This window comes from Hemicordylus capensis, chromosome 4, assembly GCF_027244095.1.
Source record: "Hemicordylus capensis ecotype Gifberg chromosome 4, rHemCap1.1.pri, whole genome shotgun sequence".
NCBI classification, from domain to species: Eukaryota; Metazoa; Chordata; class Lepidosauria; order Squamata; family Cordylidae; genus Hemicordylus; species Hemicordylus capensis.
In genome coordinates, this window is record NC_069660.1 from 209325316 (window position 1) to 209338396 (window position 13081).

Consider the following 13081-nt stretch of genomic DNA (forward strand, 5'->3'; position numbering starts at 1 on the left):
CACTGGCCGGCCACCACCAGCACTTTCTTCCCCCTCTCCTCCTCACTCCACCGGAACTCTCGCAGCATGTCGCGAGAGTTCTGCCGCCAAATCCTGGACACGCACCAGCTAAGAGAATTAATTATATAGATGATGCCCACTTGATTCTAAAGAGAACTAAATGGACTCTCTTAATCCACCAGAGTGAACCATTTAATATCTCCAACTTTAGGTCCCTGGATTTTAAAAGTAAAGTTGTGCCCTCAAGTTGGTGTCGACTCCTGGTGACCACAGAGTCATGTGGTTTTCTTGGTAGAATACAAGAGGGGTTTACCACTGCCTCCTGCCGCACAGTGAGAGATGATGCCTTTCAGTACCTTCCTATATTGCTGCTGCCCAATATAGGTGTTTCCCATATTCTGGGAAACATACCAGTGGGGATTTGAACCAGCAACCTCTAGCTCACTAGGCAAGTCATGGTGGATCTTACTGGACTACAATTCTTATCATTCCCAGCCACTAGCTGGGGATAATGGGAGTTGTAGTCCAACATCTGGGGACCCAGGTTTGAGAACCCCTGCCCAAACAGTAACGGAAATAGATCAAACTGCTTATTCTTCTGAGGCCCAAGGGCAGACAAATACAATATAAGGTGCAGCAAGGCCACAGAGCCCTGCAGAATCCTTCAGATCCCAGGAGTAGCCAAGTGTTGCAATATGGGTTGGCCCCTTAATCCTTCCAGCACAGTCCACTACTACAGGGTGAGGCAAGTCTCACGATCAGTGCGACTCGCCTCTAGGGGGTTTGTGGGGAGAGTGGGCTTAGCCCACTCTCCCTGCAGACAAGCAGGGAAGCAGCCCTGAGTGGCTGCCCACACGACTGCCGGCTCCGTCACGGAGCCGGCGAAGGCTGCGGAGATCGGAGACCACATGGCCCCCAGAAGTTCTAGGATACCCTGCACAAGCACGCAGGGCATCCTGGAGAAACCCCCAGGGGCGGGAGGCTTGTTTCAGCCTACCAGCAGGAGTCTCTTAATGTGTTGCCACAGCACGGAGCCATGCTGCGGCCACACACGATCAAATAGATGGGGTTAGCGGAGCACTCCTCCGCTAATGTTGTCTAAGGGGAGGGGGAATTAAGAGGGTTTGCTGTCGGGAGCCATGTCCCGTGGCAGCACACAATCAGCAAAAAGCGGGCTAGGCTCCCTTAGCCTGCTTTTTGCTGATCGTATCTCCTCGGTGTCTGCACAACCCAAAAAAGACTATGTCAATATACTTCTTCCTGGTCTAAGCCAGACAAGCACAAACTGGACCAGGAGTAATGTGGAGGTGAGAGGGGAGATGAGTGGACATGCCCTAGCAACCTACTGCAACCCTCACAGGAGGCCTAGTGCAGTTCTTATGAAACCTGGCTTCACATGAGAAAACCAGAATTCCAAATTGTATGCAAATAATATTTGTTGATACAAAGATACTATACACAGAGAAGTCTGCTGAATACACAACACCTCTTATCTCTCTTAAAAGGCCAATATGACATGTTAAATACTCCTTAAAGATTGTAATAATTATTTCATTAAGAGCACTGTTTTGTCCATCCACTCCCAAAAAGTTGGCAGGTATGGAATCATGTCCTTATTTTCCCACTCAGGTGAATGGGAAAATAGGGACATCACCATTGCAGGGATCTATCAAACTAGAGGCCTAATCTTGCGACAGGAGAACACAAACACTTACAATGAAAGGTGCCAAGAGCTAAGCCGGCACAGGACGCAGGGACTGAATAGAAGAAACCAAATTTCACCCAAGGAGACCACAGTCTTCCTTTGGAGACTTTGCACTGCTTTTTAAAGTTCAAATGGGTAGACATGTTTGTTTCAGAAAGGGTATACTGCAACACTTGAAAAGACTAACAGGTGTATTCTATAGTAAGCTTTCACAGGCTAGGATGCTTTAGTTTGGCCATTTCTGCTCTATCAGCTGTGGCCATCTTCAATAATGTATGTCCTGCCTATAAACCACTGCCCTACTTACACAAGAGAAAGTTGAAATGGGGATTAAGGTAGGCAATACTCAAACACTAACTTGCATCAGAAAAAAAGATACTTACCACCCAATTTTGGCACCAAATCCTTGGCCAGGTCAGACACACCCCACCCCATTTTAAAAGGAAAACTCCTTTATTCCAGAAACACTCCAGAATGTAGAATGGATGTCCTGCATTTCAGAACATTCCCACTTCATAAACTTCCAGTTAGGCAAATTTAGCAATGTCCTACAGTTTAACAGAGTACCACAGGACTCTGGCCACTTTTGTAATTAGGAAGCTACAACTTTGGCATCAGCTTTAGAATAAGAATGGGATACAGACACTGGACTAAAGCAAGGGGAAAGAACAAAAGGGTTGAGATCTTCAGAGCAGTTAATAATCCCTTATCCAAGTACTTTAAACACATAAAAAGGGTAAGGGGGGTTCAATTGCTTTTCTCTGCCCTAGTGTCACCACCCTCCTGGAGGTCTGCAGGTGAACCCTCCTTAAGCTATTCATCTGCCCTGTCTCAGAGACCTTCAAATTCCCTAAGCATTACTTACCTGAACCACATTGAACAAACAGACCCCACCCATCACCTATTCACAGAGAGCTACCTTTATTGACTACAAGGCAGGTTAGCATGAAAAGCTTAAAAGGTAGTACTAAGAACAAGATATACTAGAGTGGTTTACATCCTGCTGGAGGCAACGAAATCTACAGGCTGTTCCGCTACACGGATGGGGTGCAATTCCAGATTCACTCCATTGATCATAAGACAGACTTAGATCTGCATGCTCCAGTTAACAATCCTGCCCTTACACTCAATTCACTCCCACTCCTACCAAAGTGAGAGAGTCAAGAGTCGTTTTCAAACTGTATAATAAACTTTAAAATAATAGTTTCAGAGCAGAGCTATAGTCAAGGGGCAAACTTATCCAGCTAAATTCAAGTATATGCCAGGAGAATTTGAAGATACACAACTTTGACCAGATCACTTCAAAAAGGAGAGATCTGTGCAATATCAAAGCCAGGATACTTTTGTCTGTCTATTTCTGCTGTATCTGCTACTGCTATCTTCAATAATGTATGTCCTACCTTTAACACACTGCCCCATTTATATGCCTAAAAGCTGAAATGGGATTGAAGGTAGGAAATTTTCAAAGACTAGCTTGCATTAGAAGGCATACCAGCACCCAATTTTGGTACCAAGTATATGGGCCAGATTAGGACCCACCCACCCAGTTTTTAAAGGGAACATCTTTTATCCCAGAGCAAATGGATGCATCATGGATGACCTTAGTTTCAGAACATCTCCAGCTTCATATTACTGCTAGTGTAGTATGGTTCCAAATGGTTGGTTATGTCTGACAACCAGGCTTAGCAGCTTTAGGGCCCCCAACCCAAGGACAAAGGAGGTTGCCCCTCTCAAATTAATCCCCTTCTTTTATATCCCACTAAACATCCTCTCTTCCCACCTTCATCCCAACATTTTAAATATGGGAATAGGTGGGAAAGAAGATGCTATAGGCTACAGCAAACTTTAGGAGTCAGGAGGAGCGCACCTTCCAAAAGAATATGCTAGCAAATGGACACAACTATGGGCAACTACATCTAGACTCAAAATTAGCATGGAAACATGCATTTGCAAGCAGTCCACAGAAAGTCGGGGTGGGGGGGAATAGCACATGTTGTGCAGTCGATTGGATGTAGGAACCCAGGTTCAAATATTTATCTGCTTGGCTATAACACTAGTTGGACACATTGGTACCTCCCAGCCTAACCAATCTCACATGGCTGTTCTGAGGCTAGCATGCTAGTTTGAACATCTTGAAAGAGTAGGATAAATGCAATCAATACTACAAGCAGAATATGATCATTCCGCCCCCACCCTAATTCAATTTAATACTTCATATGCTAATAATTCCACTTGAAGAATTAAGTCTCTTTTTAAGTTTTAAGATGCCAGGGTGTCCAACTTGTATTGATGGGGCTACATCAGAAACATCCAATCAGCCAGAACATTTTAAATAGTTTTTTCCATGAACTTGGCAGCTATTAGTCTACAGATAATTAATATGTAACATATTGTACATCTTACTGAACAGACTATGCATGCATTTTTATGTCCTGGTTTCTTATGTCCTGGTTTCTAATATTTACTATTTGTTTCTAATCTCATCTTCATAGGGGTACAACTTGAGTGGAGGGAGGGGGAACAACTCACACAAGGAATCTTCCACTATCACTATCACTATCCCCACCTCCCACTTCAGCTCTACTGAAAACCCAGTTCTGAGGTGGCTGGTAACCCTTGGGAACAGGCCGAGATGTGCAGTAGAGAGCTACCATGGGAGGAGGGGAAATTCCTAGAAAACAAGCACAGGCAGCTTTTGCATGCTGGGAACATGGGAGCTTCAGTGAGGAAGACCCCTTGTACAAGCTTGTTTCCACACAAGCAAGTAACCAACCTATAATCTCCATGGCTACAAGAACAAAATGACCTCAAGCTTCCAGGGGGACTCTGCAGGTCATGCAAGGCCCACAAAAATCCATGCTGCCCACTCTAATATCAGTAGAACTATTCCTCAACATTCCGCTCTAGATTCCATTTTAGGCCAAAATCCTGAACCACTCTATAAATTCAGAATTCACAACCTTAAACAGGATCCCCCTAACCTACTACAGTCATTTCTTGAGAAATAATCTCTTCCTTGATTCTACTTTTTTCTCAATATGCTTCAAAGCAAAGTTGCGAATAAAGATATTTAAGAAGAATTAACAAAGCCATTCCTACCCCTTTCTAAGCTTCGAATTGCTCTTCGGAAGTGCACTTTACACCTGCAATGAGAAAAGGCACAGAGAATGTGAATGTTACTACAAGAAAGTGTAGCAGGAGACATTTTTACTTGTACCATACTGAAGTAGAAGAAAGTGACACACATACAAAAGATTATTCCTCAGGTAGAATTGTATGTCAACAAGCTGAAAAGCAGCAGGGGAGTTAGAATGAAGTTGCTCATCCTGGTTCCAAAAATGCTGATCTGGTCAGCTTTGTTCTCTATACATTACTTTTACTGTTTAAGGGAGAAACATTCCATTCCATCAGTGTTTGAATTCACTACATTAGCCAGTACTGGGGTGAAAGGTGGGGGAGGGGGAGAAGAGATGAGCAGAATCTACGTGGAAATCTGACATTTGAATTTTTTAAAGGAATTTTAAAAAAAACAAACACCTGCTGTAAAGTATGTTTTGAGATTTTCCAAATAAGTTGCCAGCCATTCACACACACCGACATAGGAGCAAGTTCTAATCACACTGGGAAGCAAATCCCACTGAGCTCAGGACTTACTTCCAAATAAAAATGCTTAGGCCCATGCTACCATCTAATTCAGGAGTGAGGGGGCAAATGTTCTATTATACAGAACATCAATCATGCAAATATTCAGGTACACTAACAATCTAACTAGACAGTATGCACAAGTCAAAAATCCAAGTAGTATTTTTAATTGTGGACATCAAGCTCTTGGGCCTCTCTTTTTAAGAGAGATGTTGAACGTTTTAATTAAGATCAAATGTTTCATTTTATTTACAAAAAGGAAAACAGCAAGAGAATGAATCCCTGATAGATGCACTTGGGTTAATTTTAGCATCCTTCTGTTTAGCTCCTTAGCAACACTTATCCTATGACCTTCTACACACCACCTACTTTCACAAGGGATAACAAGTATAACCTGAGAGATCTTGCAATGATAGCTTTGACTAGCAGTATGATTGCCCATGCAAGATCACTTTTTACTGCACAAGAATGTCTCTAATTAGATAACTTCAGCAACAGAAAAACATACACAAAGGACTGATACATTACCTCAAGTGATGGAAACCCATAAGACTATAGCCCTATTCAGATTTTAATTCGTACAAATGTGCAGACATTTGTACATTTATTTGTGTGAATGATTGTACCTGCATTCTTTTTAGAAGTAGATCTGGGTACAGGTTCCCCAAATGTACAGATAGGAAGTGTACTGCTGTACATGTGTTAAACGTAACACATGATTAGGGCTTACAGAAAAGATTTTTTTTAACAGCAGTGGAGTGGAAGGGAAGTTACCAAACACAAGGCCAGCTCTCTGGCCAAACCAGGTTTACCCAAATCACTAACAACACACAAAAGATTTCCAGTTTTCCTATCTGATGTTTTACTTTAACAAACTCTTGACCCTCATAAGCCAAGACAAAGACTATGTAATGTGACCAAAGAGTCACCATATGAGGTAAAGATATTGAATGGATGCACCACTATCTGCATCAGACAAGTAAGAAACCCAGCTGTATTTAAGTTAGTTCAGTTTTCAGAAAGGGATTCCACAAATTTCATATTAAGGTGTGTTTGGGATTTGGAAAATGTGTTCAAGTTAAATTTCAATAAATAGGAAAACTAATGAAATACTAATTATTTCAAACTTATAAACTTATTCAAGTTTACTTACTGAAGTTGCAGGTAACTGAAATGGAACACAATGCTTTTATAAACAGAGGTATGCTAAAGCTATACTTGAAATAACTGGTTTAAAATACTGCATTCCTACACTGTGAGGATTTTGCTCTTAACACACAAGACATCAAGTTCTGATCAACTGAACTGAAACAAGTAAAACATTAGGTGTGCCTTTAGTGAAGGATGAAAAGAAGTGTTGTGGTAACTTGACTGATTGGATGATGGAGCCATACTGTTTCAGAGTTTCTAACACACAAAGGGGTCTATTCTCCAAGGGATGTACGTAACAGTTAATGCTAATAGGCATTATGCACATGCATCAAGAGAGGACTATCTCCCTAAGCCTTCAAAGAGAATATAAAACCCTAACACAAATATGGCTGGTGTGATCATCATGAGTCACTGGGTGCATCCATCTCTCCTGCGTGTGCATACACACATCCAAGGAAGCCGGGAATGTTTAACCTTTTCCAAACTGTACCAGAAACTCCAAACCACCAAAAAAAACCCCTTCAACTCTGGCAAACTTTAGCTTTAGCAGATCAACCAATATATGCAAAAAAGCATCTACTGAGCAGTTTCTGAAAAAAGCAACCATCCTAAGACAACCAGCAATCCAGTAGGAAGAACACAAGGAAATAAGATTTTCTCAGTTATGCCCATTCATACTGATGCAGCTTTGAGCATTTTTGGTGAAAAAGCTGCATGAGCCACAATTTCATCTTACCTTAAGGATAAGGCATATGCAAATTAAGACAGAACTAAGAGCTAAACCCTCCCTTCCTGACAGAAATAACTTAAACCTATTCCCTTCTCCAAATGAGTGGACCAGTCTTCTGCTCTTTCCATCTCCCACCCAGTGCCACTCTAAAAGGAACTTCTCATATGTGTCTTCCAAGAGCAAAATAATGCCATCTAAAAACACAATATGGAGAGGATGTACAGTTCAGCCAATTAGGTAGGCAAGTGGTCTTTTAATAAGGATCTCCTCTCTCTCTCCACACACACACACACACACACACACTCTCCTGAAACTGTGCGATTGGATATTGGTACTGCTGCTCACTCTGAAGTCGTGTAGAATTTCATAATGGAATGTGAACTGCTCATCCGGATCTGGGCTCTAGTTCTATCTCCTAACCAGTAAGGAGCAGGGGAGGACAAATCTGCTGAGCCAGGAGAAATGCTCTCCCTCCTTTTTTATAACCCATCAAGGATGCATTGCAGAGCACTCCGAGAGAGGGAGAGGGAGAGATAGTGTAACGAAGAGGTAAGGGGTGGGGGGAAGAGAGCAAGCGCAGAAGAAAGGGAGGGGGAGCCAGAGCAAACTTATCAACCGACATGACAAAGTTCAATCCACCTCCACCATCAACAGGCGGCGGCGGCGGCAGCTCCTCCCCTCCCTCCCTCCCTCCCTCCGCGAAGTGTTCAGCATCTCCAACTCAGCCTCCTTCTCCTCTACTCTGCCCGGCAACGAGATGCGTTCGCCTGTTGCACAACTGCTAGCAAGCTGGAAGTTACTTTGGTCTAGGAGGACAGAAGAGAGAGCAACCACGTTTTCCACGATTGTTCTCGCTCGGACCACCCCTAGCTAAATAAAGGGAGCAGCAAGTCCAACGCTGGAAAAGTTTGGTCAAGTTCCAAAGAGCAGCCAGAATCTTTTGCACACTCGCTCCATGTTGTTACTTTCCAGTGAAGTGAGATGGCGCGGGGGGTGGGGAGGAGGATCGGGTTGGTTTTTAAGCTTCCAACGAGAACGGAGGAACTTTATGCCTCTTACATTTATGTCCAGGCTCTAAGCAAGGAAGGAGCAGAGAAATATGCCGATGGACAAGAGGCGGGGGGGAGAGAGAAACCTTCCCCTGCTTCTTAGCAACGATTAAGGTCGCAGTTTCCTAAGAGACGAGTCACGACTAGTCTACATCAACACGTAGGGAAGAGCGGGGGGGTGTCAAAGGAGTGAGGGGAGTGTTTCACAAGAAGTTTTACATGTAGCAGTTTCTGGCTAAGTCAATAGCGTGGATTTGTGGAATCTGAGGGGTGGAAAAATATTTCACACAGTGTAAAAGAAACTAAGAGATATGGACCAATAAGATGAGGATTAGCCTCAACAGACCGAGGGTAATTTTTAAGACAGCACAAGTAAATACAAGGCGATGCATTTTCCTAGCTTTGGATACTGCTCGGACTTTTTCCTGTACTCGTGACGGGGTGTGTGTGTGTGTGTGCGCGCGTGCGTTTCCTCCTGTAATCTATAACACACACACGATTGAGATGTACCTCTGACACAGCACAATAGGAAACAAACCCGACGACCACCCCCCCGCCCAAGCCTTCTAGGATGTTCGGAAAGGAGGTAAAGAGTTGTCCGAATAGCGCCTCAACCCTTCCTGAAGGCCAAGAAAAAGGAGAGAGATAGGGCAGGCATGATCTTGCATAGGCTCCCACCTCCCTCCCTGCCCGAGGGTAGAGGGGAGGGTAGTGCAAAGAGAACGAGAAGTACCAGAATGCGAATTAAGAGAGACAGATGCTTCTAGCAACCGCCCTAACAAACAGGACGAAAAGTTAAGTTAGCAGAAAGGGAGCGCGCGAGAGAGATGCCCAAGGAGAAACCAGACCCACACAAAACCCGAAACGTTTTTCCTCTACCTTGCGAGAGGCGATCCCATTTCAACTTTAAACGCCATCCCACTTCATCATCAACTCATTAAAAAACTCACATACAAAACAAATGGGGGGGGGGAAGAGAAGAGAGAGCGCGCGCAGGAGGATGTTCTTGAGGAAAGCGGAGGCCAATTGGATTAGAAGATGCTGCTTCTCGCAGGCCCATCCAAATCGTTGGTTAAAAATAAACTTTGCAGTAGGAGGGGAGGGAGAGAGATGATCTGGATGAATTCCTGAGCTCAGACGGTTTAATATGGATGAGCATCAGGTCCTGCAGGCAACAGGCTGCAACGAGTGTTGCTGGTTGGTAGAGTTTGCAACACGGAAGAGGGGGAAAAGTGAAGGGTGGGGGGAGGCAGGGAGGAGCGGGGGATGGGGTGGAAAGGAAGAGGAAGGCTGCACCACACCAAGTCATCATCATCGACACCACCGCCAGCCAACTATTTTTTTTAAAGTTAAAGTTCTCTCTCTTTTTTCCCTTTTCCAAAAACGCTCATTATAAAAATAAAAGTCACGCCACTTGCTAAACAGACGTTTTTACCTTCGGCACCATACTTCTTCCTCATCCCCCGTCCCATCAATCCGCAAGTAAAAGTTTCCTCTCGTACCTTTTATGCTATCAAAGAGAAGGTCTATTCTGTTCTCACGTGCGTCGCAAGGAAGATATTAGCGTACAGGTAGAATTTGCACGAGTCGTATCAACCTTGGGTACTTACGTTTGGCTTCCTCGGGGCTGGGCTGTTTGGGTCGAGCCATGATGGAAAAGCTGAACCGATGAGATTGTTGTTGTTTAAAAAAAAAAGATCGGAAAAAGAGGAGATGGGAAAGAAAAAAACGCACACAAAATAAAAAAGAGAAGCAAAGTTTGTTCCGGAGGGAGGGGGGGAAAGGAATCAAATTCAAAATGGCGTTTCTATGGATGTGCAAAGTTCATCAACTCCACAATAACTTCCCTTCCTTCTCTTCTCCCTGAAGGAGGAAGATGGACAAAGTTTTGGACCCCTCCAGCTCTGGAGCTGCGCTCCCAGTGTGCCCCCCTCGCCCCCCTTCCCACTCATCAGCGCCTCTCTCCCCCTCTCGCCCTCCTAAGTAGACACATCACGTGTTGCTCCTGCTAGTCTCCTGGGGACGTGTTACTCAGGCAGGCTGCTGCTGCTGCCGCCGCCGCCGTTGCTGCTGCTGCCTGTTGCAGGCGGTAGCATCCCTATCTCTCGCTCCCTCTCTTTGGCTGGGAGGGGCTCCTCCTTCTCCTCTCAGAAGAGAAGTGAGTAAAACTTTTCTTCCTCCTCCTCCTCCTCCTCCCCTCCCAGTTGCATGCACGGAGCCAGCTAGCCTCCTCCTTCACTTAGCAACTTTGGCGAGCCTTGCCCTAACCATCAGGACAAAAGTCCAAACGAATCGGCCTCACTTTTACAACGGCGATGGTCACTTTTAAAACAAAATAAATGCATGCATAATTTTATTTTTTATTTTTGCCTTCTTTCAAAAGATGATGAGTATAGAAAGGAGAAAGAGGGAAGTTACCAGACTGGAAAGGCTCTTGGTGGTAATGTACCATCTGGCTGCTGCTGCTGCTGCTGCTCCCCTCCATTACAGACTTCCAGTTGTAAGGAGGAAGCGCCGCCGCGACTGCTGCTGCTGCTGCGCAGAAAGAAGCAGTTGAGTGTTAGGGACTGATAAAGCGTCAGGGATGCAGACGAAGCAGTATCTTCTTTGAAGGGATCGCTCGCTCCCTGTCTCTAGCCGCTTAATCCATTGTCAACCAGGTGCCACGCATTGAGCTCTCTCCCGTCTAATTAACGAGAAAGGCAAAGAAGCCCCATGTTGTGGCTGCACTCCAGCCTAGAACGGATGGAGCAACAAGTCCCAGCAATTAGCAATACACTTGCAACCTTAGGCATGAAAGTCCGGGTGGCTGGCAACTCCTCCACATCTCCAATTGCACTATCCAGACAAATGCACAAGGAGGCCTTTAAAAATATATATTTAAGTAATGATTGTTGTTCACACTTAACTAAATTAAAACACACATGGTCATTGGAAAACTCTTAGGTGATGGTGACCCATACTCCTAGGAATTATTAGGCTGATTCCTGCAGATTTTTGATATTTTTTTTAACTTTGGTGCACACAGCCAGTATCTACAAACCTATTTGTTTGAAATATTTTTAATTCTTACTTGTGTCTGAATTTATCAGATTAGCTTCTGGAACATAATAAGCTATTAAACCGATTGGGTTTTGTGTTTCCCCCACCACATTATTAAGTTGCTGGTTTTTGTTTTTCATTTCTGTAAGTAAATTGTTGGCCCAGCCAATCTATATCATCATCATCATCATTAAATATATTTCTATACTACTTTAAACAAATATATTCTCTGTCCTAAAAGTACTATTATATAGGCACCTAAGACATATATAGTGTGAATTGTGCTGTTGTACATATGCAACACAATCTTACATATTTTCTCATAAGGATTTATTCGCATCCCAAAGAAGTATGCATAGGACTGTACCCTTTTAGTTTAACTTAGAAAAATGTGGTACCCCTAAATGTTTATCCTCTGCTTCCCTATTTCCCGTGCTCCCTATACTTGACAAACTAGTATACGATAACCCATCACTTCATGCTCATACAGCGCATCAGCCTGTGAGATTCAGTGGATTGGAATGCTGCTGGACATGAACTGGAGTTCCAGTTTCTGCCCAGCTATGGAACCACAGGTGTCATGTATACATGTGTATGGCGAGTGTACATTGGATTGTCTGGGTTGAAAGAGGACCATCGAGCAGAGAACTCTCATTAAAAGAGAGTTACATAACTTACATGTTTCATCTTTTTGTAATCTTCTTTCCAGTCATAGTGCAGGGCCATGCTACTGGATTAACTTATTCCCCATGAAAAGGTTAATGGTGTCTGTGCACAGGAAGGAGAGTAACAACAAAAATAACATAAGTGATTCAAAGAAGAAAAATAATGAGTAATATTACCTAGCATGTACCTGAGTTAACATTGTTGTTGTTATACCATCATTCACAAGCTTCCTGCTAAAAATATTGTGCTTCTTCCTTCCCTCTGCTCAAAAGCTGTCCGAAAATGAAGTCTAATTCATGGCAAGCTTAGTTTTGAACATTGCTAAATAGGCCAGCCATCACCACAAAGTAAAATAACAGGACTTGTAGTTAATGTTTATTAGTGGTACGACAGTTTACAACATAATTATACAATCTACAGCCAATAAACATTGAAAATATTTCTTTTTAATTATTTTGGCAAGATTATTTTTTTTGATGGAGTGATGTCTGAACATGTACAGGAACAGCCTTTTTGGGTCACATCGCATTATGTTCTAGAATCCACTGTTTTTAGAACAGTAGTGCTCAGAATATAAGGTAGGCATAAGGGGGGAGGTCATAGCTTAGTGGCAGAAGAAGATCTCAGTCCTTGATATCTTCTGTGAGAATCGTCTCAGGTAACAGGGCTGGAAGACTCCATATAAGACATCTTCATATACTTCCCTGACTCCAGTATGTCTATTTTGATTAGACCAGGAAGCAGAACCAACCCACACCAAGTCCCTTCCAATCAGTACAATCCAGGAAGCTCTAGAATAGGAATGTAGGGGATTGTGATAAATTGTTCTTAGTTCTCAATCACAAGTGTATAAGTTTTTATTAGAAAACATGCAGGGGATGAGACTCCAGCTGAGTAAAATAAACCTGGAAAGTCCAATTTGTAATTAAATTGGAAGACATTATTCTCTACTCAAATATTTCTAATATTCTTTCCTGACAAGCTCCCTTTTGGAGAAGCCAAGAGAAAAGGATATCGGTTTCCAGGCTGTCCCAGGAAGAGGAAAATAGGAATCCTCTTGCTGGCATGGTCCAGTTTTTCCCTACCTCCTGGGGA

At 43.4% G+C, this 13081-nt stretch overlaps 1 protein-coding gene across 15 annotated transcripts in view; it reads right to left on the reverse strand.

The window, feature by feature from the left end:
* The window catches only part of RREB1 (ras responsive element binding protein 1), a 170213-nt gene extending 159207 nt beyond the window's left edge, over nucleotides 1-11006 (reverse strand). For 2 of the 15 annotated variants that reach the window (XM_053244265.1, XM_053244249.1), the window contains exons 1-3: nucleotides 10697-11006; nucleotides 9889-10141; nucleotides 4805-4848 (exon numbers count right to left, since the gene is read on the reverse strand). The gene's annotated coding sequence lies outside the window, so the exon portion shown is untranslated. Of the gene's footprint in view, nucleotides 1-4804; nucleotides 4849-7574; nucleotides 7855-8288; nucleotides 8308-9157; nucleotides 9495-9780; nucleotides 9798-9888; nucleotides 10434-10696 lie in introns of those variants that run through there. The other 13 variants (XM_053244267.1, XM_053244266.1, XM_053244255.1 and 10 more) reach the window with 13 other exon arrangements.
* Between the last annotated feature and the right edge of the window lie 2075 nt (nucleotides 11007-13081).